Consider the following 17,386-nt stretch of genomic DNA (forward strand, 5'->3'; position numbering starts at 1 on the left):
AAAATAATTATGTATCTAACAAGAATCGAACATGAGACGTCTTGGTTAAAGATACAGTCTGCATGAGTACTTACTTCTACACCACAACCTATGTTGGTAATAAATTTTAAATACGTTAGTATGATTATTTATTTTTCTAATATGATTGTTAGTTTATTGGTAATATATCATTTAAGTTCAATGTTAGGTTAGTAAAGATTGCCAATATGTTCAAAATATTATTAATTGAATGATCATTCAATAGTAAAATATTTTTTAATTTATTGCATTTAAAAATCTAAGAACACGAATATAAATCCAAAAATATTAATCAATTTTATAGATCACATTTAAATGAAAATGAAAAATCTATGATAACAGTTAAATTAGTCTCAATATGACACATATCATTATATAATAAAATTTAATTTGAGCACGTTTATAAAGAATTATTGACTGAATCTAAATTTTGGCAAAAACTTAAAATTTAAAATGCCTAACAGTACAAACTGAAAATGGAAGCCTCAAAACCTGAAACAACCGTTTAGTAGTTATAAAAATGACCTTTCGAAGCTAATCGCGCTGACAAAATTTTCATCAGAGCTCGTTTACAAAAAATACTAAGAAAAATCAATTTTTTGCCAAAAGTCAAAAGTTAAATATCTTAGCGGCACAAACTGAATATGAAAACCTCAAAATCCGAACAAACCATCCTATAAAGCAAAAAATGACCTTCTAGAGCTAACCGCGCTGACGAAATTTAAATTTGAGCATGTTTCAAAAAAAAACCTAATTCAAAATTTAGCCAAAAGTTAAAAGCTAAAACTCTTAACGAGGCAAATTCAAAATAAAAGTCTCAAAACTCAAACCAACCATCCTATGAGATTAAAACTGAACTTATATGGCTAACTGCGGTGACAAAATTTCAATTCGAGCACGATTACCAAAAATATTGACTAAAGTGAAATTTTGGCCAAAACTTTAAAGCTAAAATGCCTAATAACATAAACTAAAAATAGAAGCCTCAATACCCGAACCCTCTATCTTATTACATCAAAAATGAATTTTCCCATTTAACTGCATTGACGAAATTCTTATCTGGGCACATTGTCAAATATATTGACAAAAATTAAATTTTTACCAAAATTTACATGTTAAAACACCTAACAACAAATTCTAAAAATGAAAGTCTCAAAATCTAAATCAACTATCCTACTAGATAAAAAATGACCCTTGGAGTTAATTACGATGACGAAATTCTCATCTGAGCACGTTTACAAAAAGATTGACCAAAGTCAAATATTCGCCTAAACATAAAATTTAAAAAACATAACGACACAAAAAAATGAAAGTCTCAAAACATGAACCAATCTTCCTGTTAGATAAAAAACGGCCTTTCGAAGCTAATGACACTAACAGAGTTATAATCTAAGCTAGTTTACCAAAAATTGAATAAAGTCAAGTTTCAGTTAAAATTAAAAGTTAAAAGGCCTAATGACACAAACTAAACATGATAGCCTCAACAATAGACACTGATTTACCAAAAAAATTAACTTCAATTGGTAAATTTACTAGCTATTAAAGTATAAGGTAGTAACTAATAAATTACCAATAAATTTTATAAGAGTTGGTAATAGTTACTATTCAACTAGTACATTTGTATGTAATATTACCAACTAATAATTAATATGTTAGTAAATTTTATCAATGAATTAGTGATCTGTTGGTATATTACCAACTGTTTTAATGATTTTAGTAATTTACTAAGTACAATCTTTATTCGTCGGCATAATTTCCAACTAATTTGATTGGTTTGCAAGTTTACCGACAAATTACATTTCGTTACTTATTTACTAACACATTTATATTTGGTTGGTAAATTTAACAATACATTCTTGTCGTTGGTAAATGTTTGGTTAGCAATTCATTGGTAATATGTTAATAAATTATATAAATAATTTTTTGTCATATTTGTCAATCGATATATACTTCGTTGGTAATATTAACAAATAAAGGTGTGCGTTAGTAATAATTCTGTTGGTAATCCATTGATAAAATGTTGCTAAATTTGGCGTCATTTTTTTCGCCGTATTTACCAACTAAAATACTCAGTTAGTAATATTTATGTTGGTAATCTATTAGAATTTCGTAGTCAAGTTTTAAAATATTGTTAGAAATATGTTGGTAATTTGTTAGTAAAATACTAACCAACTTAAGTTGTAAGTAAAATCTGTTGGCAATTTGAGGTTTTTTTAGTGTATAGAATACATAATCTAAATTTAATTAGAGCTTTTATACAAACATTAAAAAATGTTTTGCGAGTCGTATGGGATATCAAATGACTTTGTTGTCTAGATACATTGAGATTCAGATTTTTTATGATTTCATACTGTTCTCTGTTTCAAAATTTCATTTTAGTTTGTCTAAAAACAAATGTCTTTTTTATTAGTCGAAATCAAACTCATCATCAGATCTATCATTGTTGCCATTAAAGGAATTGCATTTACGATTAGAATCACGTAAAGTAAGGCTGAGAACAAGAAAAAAAATATAGTAATATAAATAATAAACTTTTATAAATTTTTAGAATAATAAAAAAAGAACTTAAAATAATAGAAGTAATTTTCTTTTTTAAAAAAGAAAAAAAATAAGAAATAAGAAGTAATCAGGTGGTAGTTACACCATCTAATTACCAACAATTCACAACCTCTGTTTGTGAATTGTAGAGTGCAATTACAGCCTACCAATTACACCAATTACATGTTGACCAAGTAATTAGATGTCCTTCCAAACAGGACAAAACATTGTAATTACACAAATTACTCCAAATCCAATTAGCAGAGTATCCTTCCAAACAGGACCTTAAGCACCTTAATTAGAGCTAGTACCTATTGAACACCTAAAATGTTTAAATTATGTATTTATTAAGCACAAAATACTGATATGGCAAAAATGTGTTCTTCATCTTCTAGTAGCGCGTATATATACCAACAAATGATATTTTCCATCTTTTTCCTAAAAAATTACACTTATTTGCTTTATTATCATTGACATTAATTAATAAAGAAGTAAAAAAAATTAACAGTTAAAAAAAAGCGTCTTCTTTTCGGGATGTTGCCTCAGCATAATTCCACCATGTTTGTACTTACCTTTGATTCCACCCCACCTGTACAACTCTATCTTTCTCTCATCCTCTCCAGTTATTTTTATGTTTTGCCATTTTTTCTTCAGATTTCTAATATTTTATTCCAATGAAAGTAAACTAAATTAATTTTTCGACAAAAAATTGATTATTTTCTGTAACTATGATAATGTTTATTAATCGAAAGAAGATGAAGAAAAATGGGTAGGAGGTGTTGCCGATGCCGATGAAAGAGGGGGAAGACAAGTATTTGCGTGTCCATGCCTATGGGAGGGGACAACTTTTGAAGAAGAAGACGGCTGTGTGGGCCCCTTAATTAAAAATAAACAATTTTTTATTTTCTGAAAATTCTTTTTGGATTATTTAAATATAATTTTTAAAAAATTGAATTCAACTGCCACATGTCATTTTTTCATTTGTACATCTGCTATGTATTTGCTTTTGAGCTACACACAATTTTGATTTTGAAATTGTTATCATTTTATGTTCAATAGATATAAATTTCTTAAGGTTAAAGTGTTTAATAGGTACTAGCCCTAATTGAGGTGTCTAAATGAATTCTATGAACAATTTTAGGGGACCGCAAATAACTTAAGCCTAAAAATAATGTTGGCTATGTAAACTTTTACTTTGTTGGTAAGAGTTTCATAAGAGACTATATGGAAAACCACTTGGTAATTAAAATTGGTGTAATTACTAGGGTAGTAATTACCAGCCTAGTAATTACACACATCTTTTTAATTGCCGCATCATTACACATCTCATGTTTGGATGTCATAGTGTAATTACACATTGTTTGGATGCATAATTGCCATCATAAAATTATGTTAAAATTTTATAAAATAAAAATGAATTACTTAAAATTTATACTAGGCAAATAAAAAACTTTTAAAATGACATTAAATCAAATATTTAATATATAGATTCTTTTTGAAAATATATAATTAATAAGCACATTTTCTTTAACTAATATTATCAACAAATAATTGATTTATATTTTTTCAAATTAATATATTTCAATTGTACTGATCGGAAAAACTAAAAGTATGAAGTTTCTATGATCATCGTGAAATGCATGTTTGGTAAAAAGATTAATATATAAATATAATGTCATAATTATTAAATGTTTGAAAGAAATATAATCTATCAAGCCTAATTAAAAAATGACATGCAATGTGAATTCAATATTACTAAAACAAATGAAATTGAAAATATAACATAAATCATAAATTCAAAACAAAATATTTAACATATTACTCTTAAGCTAATATCAACATAGCATGCATAAATATGATTTGTTTTATTTTTCTCAAAAAAGAAAACGTAAGTCTATAACCTTACTTAACAATAAATTCTATTTTAATTTAAAAAATTAGATTAATAATAAAATACGTTAATGAGAAAATAACGTCATACGAAAAAAATTGCATAGAATCATGTAAAGTAAGGTTGAGAACAAGAAGAAAATGAACTATAATAATATAAAATTAAAAAAATATTTTTTTACAAATTTGTAGAATAATGAAATTAAATAAAAGAACACAAATAATAGAAGGAAAAAAGTTAAAACAAAAAAAAAGAAATATATAAAAAGGAAATAAAAAAGTAATCAGCTGATAATTACACCATTTACTAGTAATTCACAACCTCTGCCTGTGAGTTGCAGAGTGTAATTACCCCCAATCAATTACACCAAATACCTGCTGACCAAGTAATTACCTATCCAACCAAACAGGACAAATTGTGTAATTACACCCAATTACACTAAATCCAATTACCAGAGTGTCATTCCAAACAAGCCCTAGGAGTTCCATTTCTTCCATTTCCTGCATTGTAATTCTCTTTTTTCTTTCCATACCCCCGAGTTATAAACAAAATGTAAAAATAATATATGATTTGATAATTGGACTAAGTTTGGTCCTTTTTATCAATCATTTATAAAAGAATTGACAACCTTGACTTCCTCATGGAGAATTGGAATTGGAATGTTTCTTTAGTTTAACCTTTCCTTTTGATATTGTTGAGTATATTTACTCTAATTTAGAGGTTGTAAGTTCTTAAGATATATTGAATCATCCTTGATGGATTTCCAGAAGATCAAGATCATTCACTGTGAAGAGTGCTTGGAATATGATCATAGGGATCATGAATGATGGTACTATACTATGTGATGTGGACTAAAGGGATTCCATACAATGTTTCGTTCTTCCGGTGGAGGTTGTGGAAACAAAAGTTACAATTTGACGAGGTAATGGCTAGGTGTGGCATAGGCATGGTCTTTAGATGTTGTTGTGATGCAACACAACTAGAAACCATAATTATTTGTTCATTTTCGATCAATTTGCTAGTATTGCATTTATAAGACCATTTTCGCAAATCAATCAACTAGTATCTATATGGTGGAAAGAAGATTGTAAACGTAAGATAAAGCCTATGTTTTAGACTGCCCCATTTTTTATTTTGTGGGAAATATGAAAATGAAAAAACACTCTTATTAATAGGGGAATATGACAAGAGGGAGAATTATTCATGAAATTAACGAAAATCTCTATATGTTTGTGAGTAGTAGATTTTTTTTTGCTACAAAACTTAGCAAGGTCTTGAGAATAGATAATTTTAGGTGCCTCGAAAGTTTTAGTATGAGGATCAAACGTGTACAGATTGTCTGATCTAAACCCACATGGGGTGGTTTAAATGCAATTTAGATGGAGCATTAAAAGAAAATATGGAACCAAGCTCAATTGTTTTCTACCTAAGGAATGAAGGTGGAGATTTTATCTTTGTAAGGGCTAAGGTTATTGAGGATACTATCAGCATCAATGCATAAACAAAGGTTATAAAAGAGGGTCTAGAGTATTAATTGTAGTTCTCATGATCTAATTATTGAGACCGACTTTTTAGTCCTGAAGAAGGTTATTATCGGAGAATAGGTTTCACCCTATAGAAGTGATCTGCCATTTGTTAATAAGCTAAGGGATGGAAAAGAAACTCGTATGACACATATTATAATATGGTGGAAGATTTTTTTACTAACTACACTTTTAATTTTGTAGGTGCATCAGAATTTAACAACAACCAGGAGTGGCCAGAAAAAGGGCAAAACCCTCTTAAAAATGTACAAGCTACAAATTTCTAATCTCAGGTTTACACCTATTAGTTCAAGAGAAGAAGAATAAGTTTATCATTAACAATCAGCTACTCATACAACATGACAAGGAACAAAATACATACAATATCAATAACTTTTTAAACAAGGGTACATAGAAATTTATTTTGAGTGTAAGTTAATTTTGATATCAAAAGGATCTTCCTAGATGGTGGTATCAATTTCTTTGAAATCAAAGATTTAGAGTTTTCAATTATTGAAAGAGCATGTCGAGTTTACCTCTTGGTAGTAGATGGTATTAACAAATGTAAATTTAGAAGACGTTCTCTATTCTAAGGACAAACTGTGTAGCACTTGAGTGGAAGCTTGAGGCTACTTAGGCATCACCTACCCAAGGATTTTCTTGCACTAGTAGATATCCACCATCGAGCTCAAGAAACTAGACATCATCTCATTAGCTCCTCCACATCTCCGACCTCTATTTCACACATTTATTTCATCAGATGAAATCAACGTAGTTTCTTACTATATGAAGAATGAAGGACTCACGTCTCTATTGGTGAAGAGATGAAGAAGAAAGTGAAGAGAACTCTATAACTTTCCTAAAAGGAGATTTGGGATCGTTTAATGTGGATTTGACCATATTTCTATTTATTGTCTTTTTTTTTTCTAGTTAATTTATATTTTATCTTTTATTTTTTTAATAAAGGGTTTGTGGGCCACTTTTAGCCCCCCCAAAAAAAAGAAAGAAGAAGAGAAGTACATCTAGTCTAGATGAAAATTTTCAAACAAAATTTAATGGAATATGACACTAAAACACTTCATGAAAATAGTATATAATTGTGAAATTCATAAATTTTTATGTTTAATTTGAGGTAAATTTGGGAATAAATATATGAATAGAATTGATATATTATGATTAGATGAGATATCATGTGTGAAATTAAACGAGAATGATCGTCCGATTATAAGACGCGTTCATCAAAATTTCAAGAGAGAGCATTTGTAAAAGTGTTGGCTCTTCTATGGCAACAATTTTCAATTGTGATTATAGTTTTTCAATTAAATCTACAACTTCAACAAATCGAAAAGGTCATCAGTCAAGACCTATACATATGCTAGTTTTTTTCTGTATGATTCAATATAGACTATTGACAACTTAGAAACATAAGAGTTATGAAGAGCGGAGAGTTAGAGCCTTAGTGTGTATGGAGGGCGATCATGTTTGGTTTAGAGTATCACCCATGAAGGGTGTGATGCGGTTAGACAAGAAGGAAAGCTTAGCCCTAGTTTCATTGGACCTTTTGAGATTTGAGACGAGTGGGAGAGGTGGCCTATAAGTTGGACTTGCCACCTAGATGTTTGACAGTTCATCCTGTTTTCCATGTCTCTATGCTTCGAAAGAATATTTTGGATGAATCTCATGTGCTTTCACTTAATTCTGTGGAGCTGGATCTAGAATTGACATTTGAGGAGGAGCCTATAACTAGATTTTTTTCAGAGGTTCGAAATCTTAGGACTAAGGAGATTGCTTTAGCGAAGGTGCAGTAGAAACACCAATCACTGGGAGAGGCAACTTAGGAGTCAGAGTTTGACATGTGTGTCAAATTGTAACAACCTGTTTAGTCGTTTGGAGCAGCAGATTTTATTTCTGGAAAAACAGGCTGAGACGACGGAACCCACGATGGTCCGTCATGGGCACGACGGACCGTCGAGGGGTCTCGTTTCAAAACACTTAGAAATTCTGAAATTGGGTACTGAAAATCGACTCTCTGAACTTCGTGACAAAAGTGCAGGACGGACCGTCACAGGCGTGACGGACCGTCACAGACTCTTCAAAGAATTTCAGTCTCTGAACTCTGTGACGGAGCAGCAGGACGGACCGTCGCAGGCACGACGACCCGTCACAGGCTACGTAATCCCAGGCGAGGTCGGATTTCTTTACACATTTTAAGGGACGTTTTGGACCATTCCTACTTTAATTATAAAGCTAGAGGGTTAAGGTTAATAAGTCTAATTACTTGGGGGTTAAAAGAGGTAACCTTAAGTTAATTAGTGGGTTATTGTTGCCATCTTTTATTCTTAATTATATTCTAATTAGGGTAAAAGAAAGAGGGTTTGAATAAGAAAAAGAAAAGAACAGAAAGAGAGAGAAGGAGAACCGATAGAGAGGGACGAACGAAGAAGAAAAACAAAAGCTTGGGAAATTTGCTTGCTTGATCACGAATCTTCGGTGGAGGTAGGTTATGGTTTTTATACTATTCGTAGTAAACTCTTAATAGCGAATGATATGTATGGGTAGTATTGTAAACCCTTCTATATGCTTAATTGTATGCTTGCATAAATGTGATTATGTAATTGTGATAAAATAAGCATGATGAAGCTATTGAATCCTTAATCTTGAAAAAGAAACCCTAATCTACTTTGTTAATGATGATGCCTTGGTATAAAGGAAGGCTTGATGAACGAAAGTAGTGAGATTAGGGGATCGGGTGCCACGTTCCGGTACCAGGATAGTATATGGATCGGGTGCCACGTTCCGGTACCAGGATAGAATATGGATCGGGTGCCACGTTCCGGTACCAGGATAGAATATGGATCGGGTGCCACGTTCCGGTACCAGGATATTATATGAGGATCGGAGTGTCACGTTCCGACACCAGGATAGAATATGGATCGGGTGTCACGTTCCGACACCAGGATAAAATCAGGATCGAAGTGTCACGTTCCGACACCAGGATAGTATATGAGGAGCGGAGTGTCACGCACCAACACGAGAGGAATAAAGATAATGAATCTTGAAAGATGTTAATATACTCAATCTAATGAACCTAATTCCCAAATGAGTATGATGAGGAGGCGTGAGTCCTCACTGATGAGCTTGGTGTTGTAACAAAGGGTTATGGTAATTGTAAATGCTGCATGCTAAGGATATTAGTTGATTTTATGATATTGCTTAATATATACTGTTTTCTATTTTGAGTTGGCCGATGATACCTACTCAATACTTGTGTTTGTACTGACCCCCTACTTTTATGTTTTCTTCTTGTTATTTGTGGAGTGCAGCAAACGTACCGTCATCTTCAACTCAATCGCAATTCTTGCCAGTCTTCGTCACATCGGATCTTCAGGGTGAGCTAATGCTTCTAGCTTGGACTGGATCTTCTTCCTCATGTCTTGATGCCTTGAAGTTTCAGCATGGACTAGCTTTCACTTGTTTTAGCTTTTAGAATACTCTTAGTTTAGTAATTTGATCATAGATGTTCTTGTGATGATGACTTCCAGATTTTGTGGAATAATAGATGTTGAATTTTAGAAGTTAATGAATTGGTTTTATTTAATGAGTTTGAGTCTTCCGCATTATTTACTGTTGATATTATATTGAAATGTTAGAGTTTAGATTGGTTGGTTCGCTCACATAGGAGGGTTAGTGTGGGTGCCAGTCACGGCCCGGATTTGGGTTGTGACAAACTTGGTATCAGAGCATTAGGTTCGTTGGTCTCATCACACAAGAACAAGTCTAGTAGAGTCTTAAGGAACGGTAGGGGGACGCCTTTACTTTTCTTTGAGAGGCTATAAGAGTTTAGGAAAATTCCATTCTTTCTGTCTTTCTTTCGTGCTACTACTTGAATCCAATTGGTATCTAGGTGATGCAAATTGGTATCTGACCATCTTCACTCTCTTTCGCAGATGGTTAGAACTAGAGCAACGACTACGCAAACACCAACACCAGCACCGGCGGGACAGGGTGCGTCTGAGCCAGCCACTGGGGCAGTAGCTCGAGGAAGAGCAGCGGCAAGAGGCCGTGGTAGAGGTCGTGGGAGGACGTCCTCTAGGGGAAGAGGACGAGCACCTAGCCCATCTGATACTAGGGCAGTGACTCCTCCACCGACTGAGGAAGTAATAAGAGAAGGGGAGGATGGGGAAAATGAACAAGTGCAGAATGAGGGATTGCCACCCCAGCCTACCCCAGAGATGATAAATCAGGTGCTCGCTTATCTTAGTGGGTTGTCTGATCAGGGTCAGGCACCTCCAGTGTTTTCTGCACCAACACCTCCGGTTTCAGAGGTACAACATGCAGCCACTATGGCTCCTCGTATGGATGCCTCATTGGACATAGGCACGTTTCCACGTCTGACTACTGGGCCTATAATGACAAATGATCAGCATGAACTTTTCAGTAAGTTCTTGAAATTGAAACCTCCAGTCTTCAAGGATACTGAATCTGAGGATGCTTACGTTTTTCTGGTTGACTGTCATGAGCTACTACACAAGATGGGTATAGTAGAACGGTTTTGTGTTGAGTTCGTGAGTTATCAGTTTCAAGGGAACGCCAAAATGTGGTGGCGGTCACATGTTGAGTGTCAACCAACAGAGGCACCACCTATGACTTGGGCCTCATTCTCTAGCTTGTTTATGGAGAAGTATATCCCCCGAACTTTGAGGGAAAGGAAAAGGGATGAGTTCTTGATCCTAGAGCAAGGTAGGATGTCGGTTACTGCATATGAGGCTAAGTTTCGTGCATTATCCCAGTATGCCACCCAACTGTGTTTCAGTCCACAAGAGCGGATTCACCGTTTTGTGAAAGGGTTGAGATCAGAGTTGCGGATTTCAGCCTTACAGGTAGCGGCTATAGCGAAATCTTTCCAAGAAGTGGTAGACTTTGTGGTAGAGGTGGAAGGAGTGAAGCCAGATGACTTCACCATGGCAACTACATCAAAAAGGTTTCGAAAGGGAGGTGAGTTTAATGGTTCTTACTCTAGAGGACAGGGTTCAGGAGGTTACTCAGTCCGACCAATTCAGTCTTCACTACAGACTGTAGTTGGGGGTCCACCTCAGACCGGTCAAAACTTCTCTGAGAGACCTATGCTTGAACCCAAAGATAGTTATGGATGTGGGGAGATCAGACACATTAAGAGGTATTGTCCAAAACAGATTTACAGACCTCCAAATGTTAGAGGTAGAGGTGGTTATGGAAGAGGTCGTCATTCTAGAGGACGCGGTGGTCGAAGTAATGGCGGTCACCAAAATGGTCGGGGTGATGGGCAAACTAGAGCCACTACATCACAACATGGTAAGGGCAACGGACAAACAAACGAAAGGTCCCATTGTTACGCTTTCCCTGGGCGGTCAGAAGCGGAGACATCAGATGCTGTCATCATAGGTAATCTTTCGGTTTGTGATTGCATGACTTCTGTATTGTTTGATCCTGGATCCACATTTTCTTATGTATCTTCTTCATTTGCTAATGGTCTAAATTTACCTTGTGAATTACTTGACATACCTATTCGTGTTTCTACTCCGGTGGGTGAGTCTGTGATAGTTGAAAAAGTATATAGGTCCTGTTTGGTGAATTTTGTGGGGAGCAACACTTATGTAGATTTAGTTATCTTAGAAATGGTTGACTTTGATGTAATTCTGGGTATGACTTGACTTTCTCCGAATTTTGCAATCTTGGATTGTAATGATAAAACGGTGATGTTAGCCAAGCCTGGGACAGATCCGTTAGTTTGGGAGGGTTACTACACTTCCAATACGGTGCGTATCATCTCCTTTGTTCGTGCTAAGAAAATGGTTAGTAAAGGGTGTTTAGCTTTCTTGGCACATCTCAAGGATGACACTACCCAAGTACCTTTGATTGAGTCAGTTTCGGTGGTCCTTGAGTTTCTGGATGTGTTCCCTGCAGATCTTCCTGGTATGCCACCAGATAGGGATATTGACTTCTGTATTGATCTTGAACCGGGTACTCGCCCCATTTCTATACCCCCTTATAGAATGGCCCCCGCGGAGTTAAGAGAGTTAAAAGCCCAACTTCAAGAGTTGTTGAGCAAAGGCTTCATTAGACCAAGTGCATCTCCTTGGGGTGCTCCGGTTTTGTTTGTGAAGAAGAAGGATGGGAGTTTTCGGATGTGCATAGACTACTGGCAGTTGAACAAGGTAACCATAAAGAACAAGTATCCTCTTCCTCGCATTGATGACTTGTTCGATCAGTTACAAGGTGCTTGTGTCTTCTCTAAGATTGACTTGAGATCCGGTTATCATCAATTGAAAATACGGGCAACGGATGTGCCAAAGACTGGTTTTAGAACCAGGTATATGCATTACGAATTTGTAGTGATGTCTTTTGGTCTTACGAATGCCCCTGCTGCTTTCATGAGCTTGATGAACGGGATTTTTAAGCCATATCTGGATCTCTTTGTGATCGTATTCTTTGATGATATATTGGTATACTCAAAGAGCAAGAAGGAACATGAAGAGCATTTGAGAAGGGTATTGAAATGTTGAGGGAGAAAAAGCTTTATGCCAAATTCTCCAAGTGTGAGTTTTGGCTAGATGCAGTGTCCTTCTTGGGGCATGTGGTTTCTAAGGATGGGGTGATGGTTGATCCTTCTATGATTGAGACAGTGAAGAATTGGGTAAGACCTACTAATGTGTCAGAAATAAGGAGCTTTGTTGGGTTAGCTAGCTACTACTGCCGATTTATCAAGGGATTCTCTTCTATTGCTTCCCAACTGACGAACTTGACTAAGCAAAATGTCCCATTCGTATGGTCGGATGAGTGTGAGGAAAGCTTTCAGAAGCTCAAGACTCTGTTGACTACTGCACCAATTCTCACCTTGCCAGTGGAAGGTAAGAATTTCATTGTCTATTGTGATGCATCCTATTCGGGTTTGGGTGCAGTGCTAATGCAAGAGAAGAATGTGATTGCTTATGCTTCAAGACAATTAAAAGTGCATGAACGTAACTATCCAACTCATGATTTGGAATTGGCCGCGGTAGTATTTGCATTAAAGCAATGGAGACACTATTTATATGGGGTTAAGTGTGAGGTCTATACGGATCATCGTAGCCTACAGTATGTCTTTACTCAGAAAGATTTGAACTTAAGACAGAGGAGATGGATGGAACTACTGAAGGACTACGACATCACTATTTTGTATCATCCGGGGAAGGCGAATGTTGTAGCGGATGCTTTAAGTAGAAAGGCGGGAAGCATGGGAAGTCTAGCTCACTCGCAAGCTTCTAGACGCCCATTGGCTAGAGAAGTTCAGATTCTGGCTAACGACCTTATGACATTAGAAGTAAATGAGAAGGGAGGATTTTTAGCTGGTGTGGAGGCAAGATCTTCCTTCCTTGACAATATTAAGGGAAAGAAGTTTAATGATGAAAAATTGATCCGGATCCGAGATAAAGTGTTGCGAGGAGAGGCTAAAGAAGCGACGATCGATGAGGAAGGTGTTTTGAGGATTAAGGGAAGGGTGTGTGTACCCCGTGTCGATGATTTGATCAACACCATTCTTACAGAGGCTCATAGTTCCGGATATTCTATACATCCTGGTGCAACCAAGATGTACCGTGACCTAAAGCAACACTTTTGGTGGAGTAGAATGAAGCGTGATATTGTGGATTTTATTGCCAAATGTCCAAACTGTCAACAAGTAAAGTATGAACACCAAAGGTCCGGAGGAACACTTCAGAGGATGCCCATTCCGGAATGGAAATAGGAGAGAATCGCAATGGACTTCGTGGTTGGTCTTCCAAAGACGATGGGTAAGTACGACTCTATTTGGGTGATTTTTGATAGGTTAACTAAGTCTGCTCATTTTATTCCGGTTAAAGTGACTTACAATGCCGAGAAGTTAGCCAAGATCTATATCTCAGAAATCGTTCGATTGCATGGGGTTCCACTATCCATCATATCAGATAGAGGTACGCAGTTTACTTCTAAGTTTTGGAAAACATTGCATGCGGAATTGGGTACTAGGTTGGACCTTAGTACTGCGTTCCATCCTCAGACCGATGGTCAGTCTGAGAGAACGATTCAAGTGTTGGAGGATATGCTTCGTGCATGTATGATAGAATTTGGTAGTCATTGGGATAATTTCTTACCCTTAGCGAAATTTTCATACAGTAATAGCTATCTCTCAAGCATTGATATGGCTCCATTTGAAGCATTGTATGGTAGGAGATGTAGGTCCCCCATTAGTTGGTTTGATGCATTCGAGGTTAGACCTTGGGGTACTGATCTTTTGAGGGATTCGATAGAGAAAGTGAAATCTATTCAAGAAAAGCTTCTAGCGGAGCAAAGTAGGCAAAAAGAATATGTAGATAGAAAGGTTAGAGACTTAGAGTTCATGGAGGGTGAACAAGTCTTGTTGAAAGTTTCGCCAATGAAAGGGGTGATGCGGTTTGGTAAAAGAGGCAAGCTAAGCCCAAGGTACATTGTTCCCTTTGAAGTACTTAAGCGAGTAGGGGAGGTGGATTATGAGTTAGCCTTGCCTCCAGGGCTGTCCGGAGTACATCCGGTATTCCATGTGTCGATGTTGAAAAGATACCATGGGGATGGAAACTATATTATTCGTTGGGATTCAGTCTTGATTGATGAAAATTTGACTTATGAGGAGGAGCCTGTTGCCATTCTAGATAGAGAAATTTGGAAGTTGAGATCAAGGGAGATTGCATCCATCAAAGTTCAATGGAAGAATCGACCAGTCGAAGAAGCTACTTGGGAGAAAGAGGCTAATATGCGAGAAAGATACCCACACCTATTTACAGATTTAGGTACTCCTTTTCGCCCTTGTTTTCCTTCTTGTAATCGTTCAGGGACGAACGATGGGTAAATTGGTATCTATTGTAACGACCTGTTTAGTCGTTTGGAGCAGCAGTTTTTATTTCTGGAAAAATAGGCTGAGACGACGGAACCCACGACGGACCGTCATGGGCACGACGGACCGTCGAGGGGTCTCGTTTCAAAACACTTAGAAATTCTGAAATTGGGTACTGAAAATTGACTCTCTGAACTTCGTGAAGAAAGTGCAGGACGGACCGTCACAGACTCTTCAAAGAATTTCAGTCTCTGAACTCTGTGACGGAGCAGCAGGACGGACCGTCGCAGGCACGACAGCCCGTCACAGGCTACGTAATCCCAGGCGAGTTCGGATTTCTTTAGACGTTTTAAGGGACGTTTTGGACTATTCCTACTTTATTTATAAAGCTAGAGGGTTAAGGTTAATAAGTCTAATTACTTAAGGGTTAAAAGAGGTAACCTTAAGTTAATTAGTGGATTATTGTTGCCATCTTTTATTCTTAATTATATGCTAAATAGGGTAAAAGAAAAAGGGTTTGAATAAGAAAAAGAAAAGAACAGAAAGAGAGAGAAGGAGAATCGATAGAGAGAGACGAACGAAGAGGAAAAATAAAAGCTTGGGAAATTTGCTTGCTTGATCACGAATCTTCGGTGTAGGTAGGTTATGGTTTTTATACTATTCGTAGTAAACTCTTAATAGCGAATGATATGTATGGGTAGTATTGTTAACCCTTCTATATGCTTAATTGTATGCTTGCATGAATGTGATTATGTAATTGTGATAAAATAAGCATGATGAAGCTATTGAATACTAAATCTTGAAAAAGAAACCCTAATCTACTTTGTTAATGAGGATGCCTTGGTATAAAGGAAGGCTTGATGAACGAAAGTAGTGAGATTAGGAGATCGGGTGCCACGTTTCGGTACCAGGATAGTATATGGATCGGGTGCCACATTTCGGTACCAGGATAGTATATGGATCGGGTGCCACGTTACGGTACCAGGATAGAATATGGATCGGGTGCCACGTTCCAGTACCAGGATAGTATATGAGGATCGAAGTGTCACGTTCCGACACCAGGATAGAATATGGATCGGGTGTCACGTTCCGACACCAGGATAGAATGAGGATCGGAGTGTCACGTTCCGACACCAGGATAGAATGAGGATCAGAGTGTCACGTTCCGACACCAGGATAGTATATGAGGAGCAGAGTGTCACGTACCGACACGAGAGGAATAAAGATAATGAATCTTGAAAGATGTTAATATACTCAATCTAATGAACCTAATTCCCAAATGAGTGTGATGAGGAGGCGTGAGTCCTCATTGATGAGCTTGGTGTTGTAACCAAGAGTTATGGTAATTGTAAATGCTGCATGCTTAGGATATTACTTGATTTTATGATATTGCTTAATATATACTGTTTTCTATTTTGAGTTGGCCGATGATACCTACTCAATACTTGTGTTTGTACTGACCCCCTACTTTTATGTTTTCTTCTTGTTATTTGTGGAGTGCAGCAAACGTACCGTCATCTTCAACTCAACCGCAATTCTAGCCAGTCTTCGTCACATCGGATCTTCAGGGTGAGCTAATGCTTCTAGCTTAGACTGGATCTTCTTCCTCATGTCTTGATGCCTTGAAGTTCCGGCATGGACTAGCTTTCACTTGTTTTAGCTTTTAGAATACTCTTAGTTTAGTAATTTGATCATAGATGTTCTTGTGATGATGACTTCCAGATTTTGGGGAATAATAAATGTTGAATTTTAGAAGTTAATGAATTGGTTTTATTTAATGAGTTTGAGTCTTCCGCATTATTTACTGTTGATATTATATCGAAATGTTAGAGTTTAGATTGGTTGGTTCGCTCACATAGGAGGGTAAGTGTGGGTGCCAGTCACTACCCGGATTTGGGTCGTGACACAAATATCCTCAGTTTTTTACGCTTAGGTTACTTTCTTTCACTTTATGTTTGAGGATAAACATGATTTCTAGTAGTGGATAATGTAATGACTTTAGATATCAATTTTTGAAATTTCGTAAAAATAATAAAATAAATTAGAGTAAAATAGGTTTTAATAAATAAATTAGAGTAAGATAGGGTTTAGTAAAATTAATTTCTTTTCCTTTTCATTCTTTGCATGAGTTCATGCGATGTCCCACTATCAAAACTAAAATGGAGAAGAAGAAAGCATTTTACAAAGATTGTTCAGGTGTGGTTTAATTAGAATATTTATCTTTGTATACGTGTTGGTATATTTATGTAGTAATTCCTAATGAATTGGATACAAATTCAATAATAATGATTCTTATATTAATGAAGTGAAGATGAGGAGTTATAATTTTTAGAATCTTGGGGTATGTTTGGTATGGAGGAAAATGTTTTCCATGGAAAATGTTTTCTTAGAAAATGTTTTCCTGGAAAATAAGTAGATTTTGGACTTATTTTCTCATGTTTGGTTGGTGAGTAGAAAATATTTTCTGAAAATTATTTTTAATGTTTGATTTATGAATAAAAAATATTTTTGTGAGACATTTTTTATTTTTACTAGAGTAAAAAATAATTTATG

This window comes from Solanum lycopersicum, chromosome 7 (genome assembly GCF_036512215.1).
Source record: "Solanum lycopersicum chromosome 7, SLM_r2.1".
Lineage (NCBI taxonomy): Eukaryota > Viridiplantae > Streptophyta > Magnoliopsida > Solanales > Solanaceae > Solanum > Solanum lycopersicum.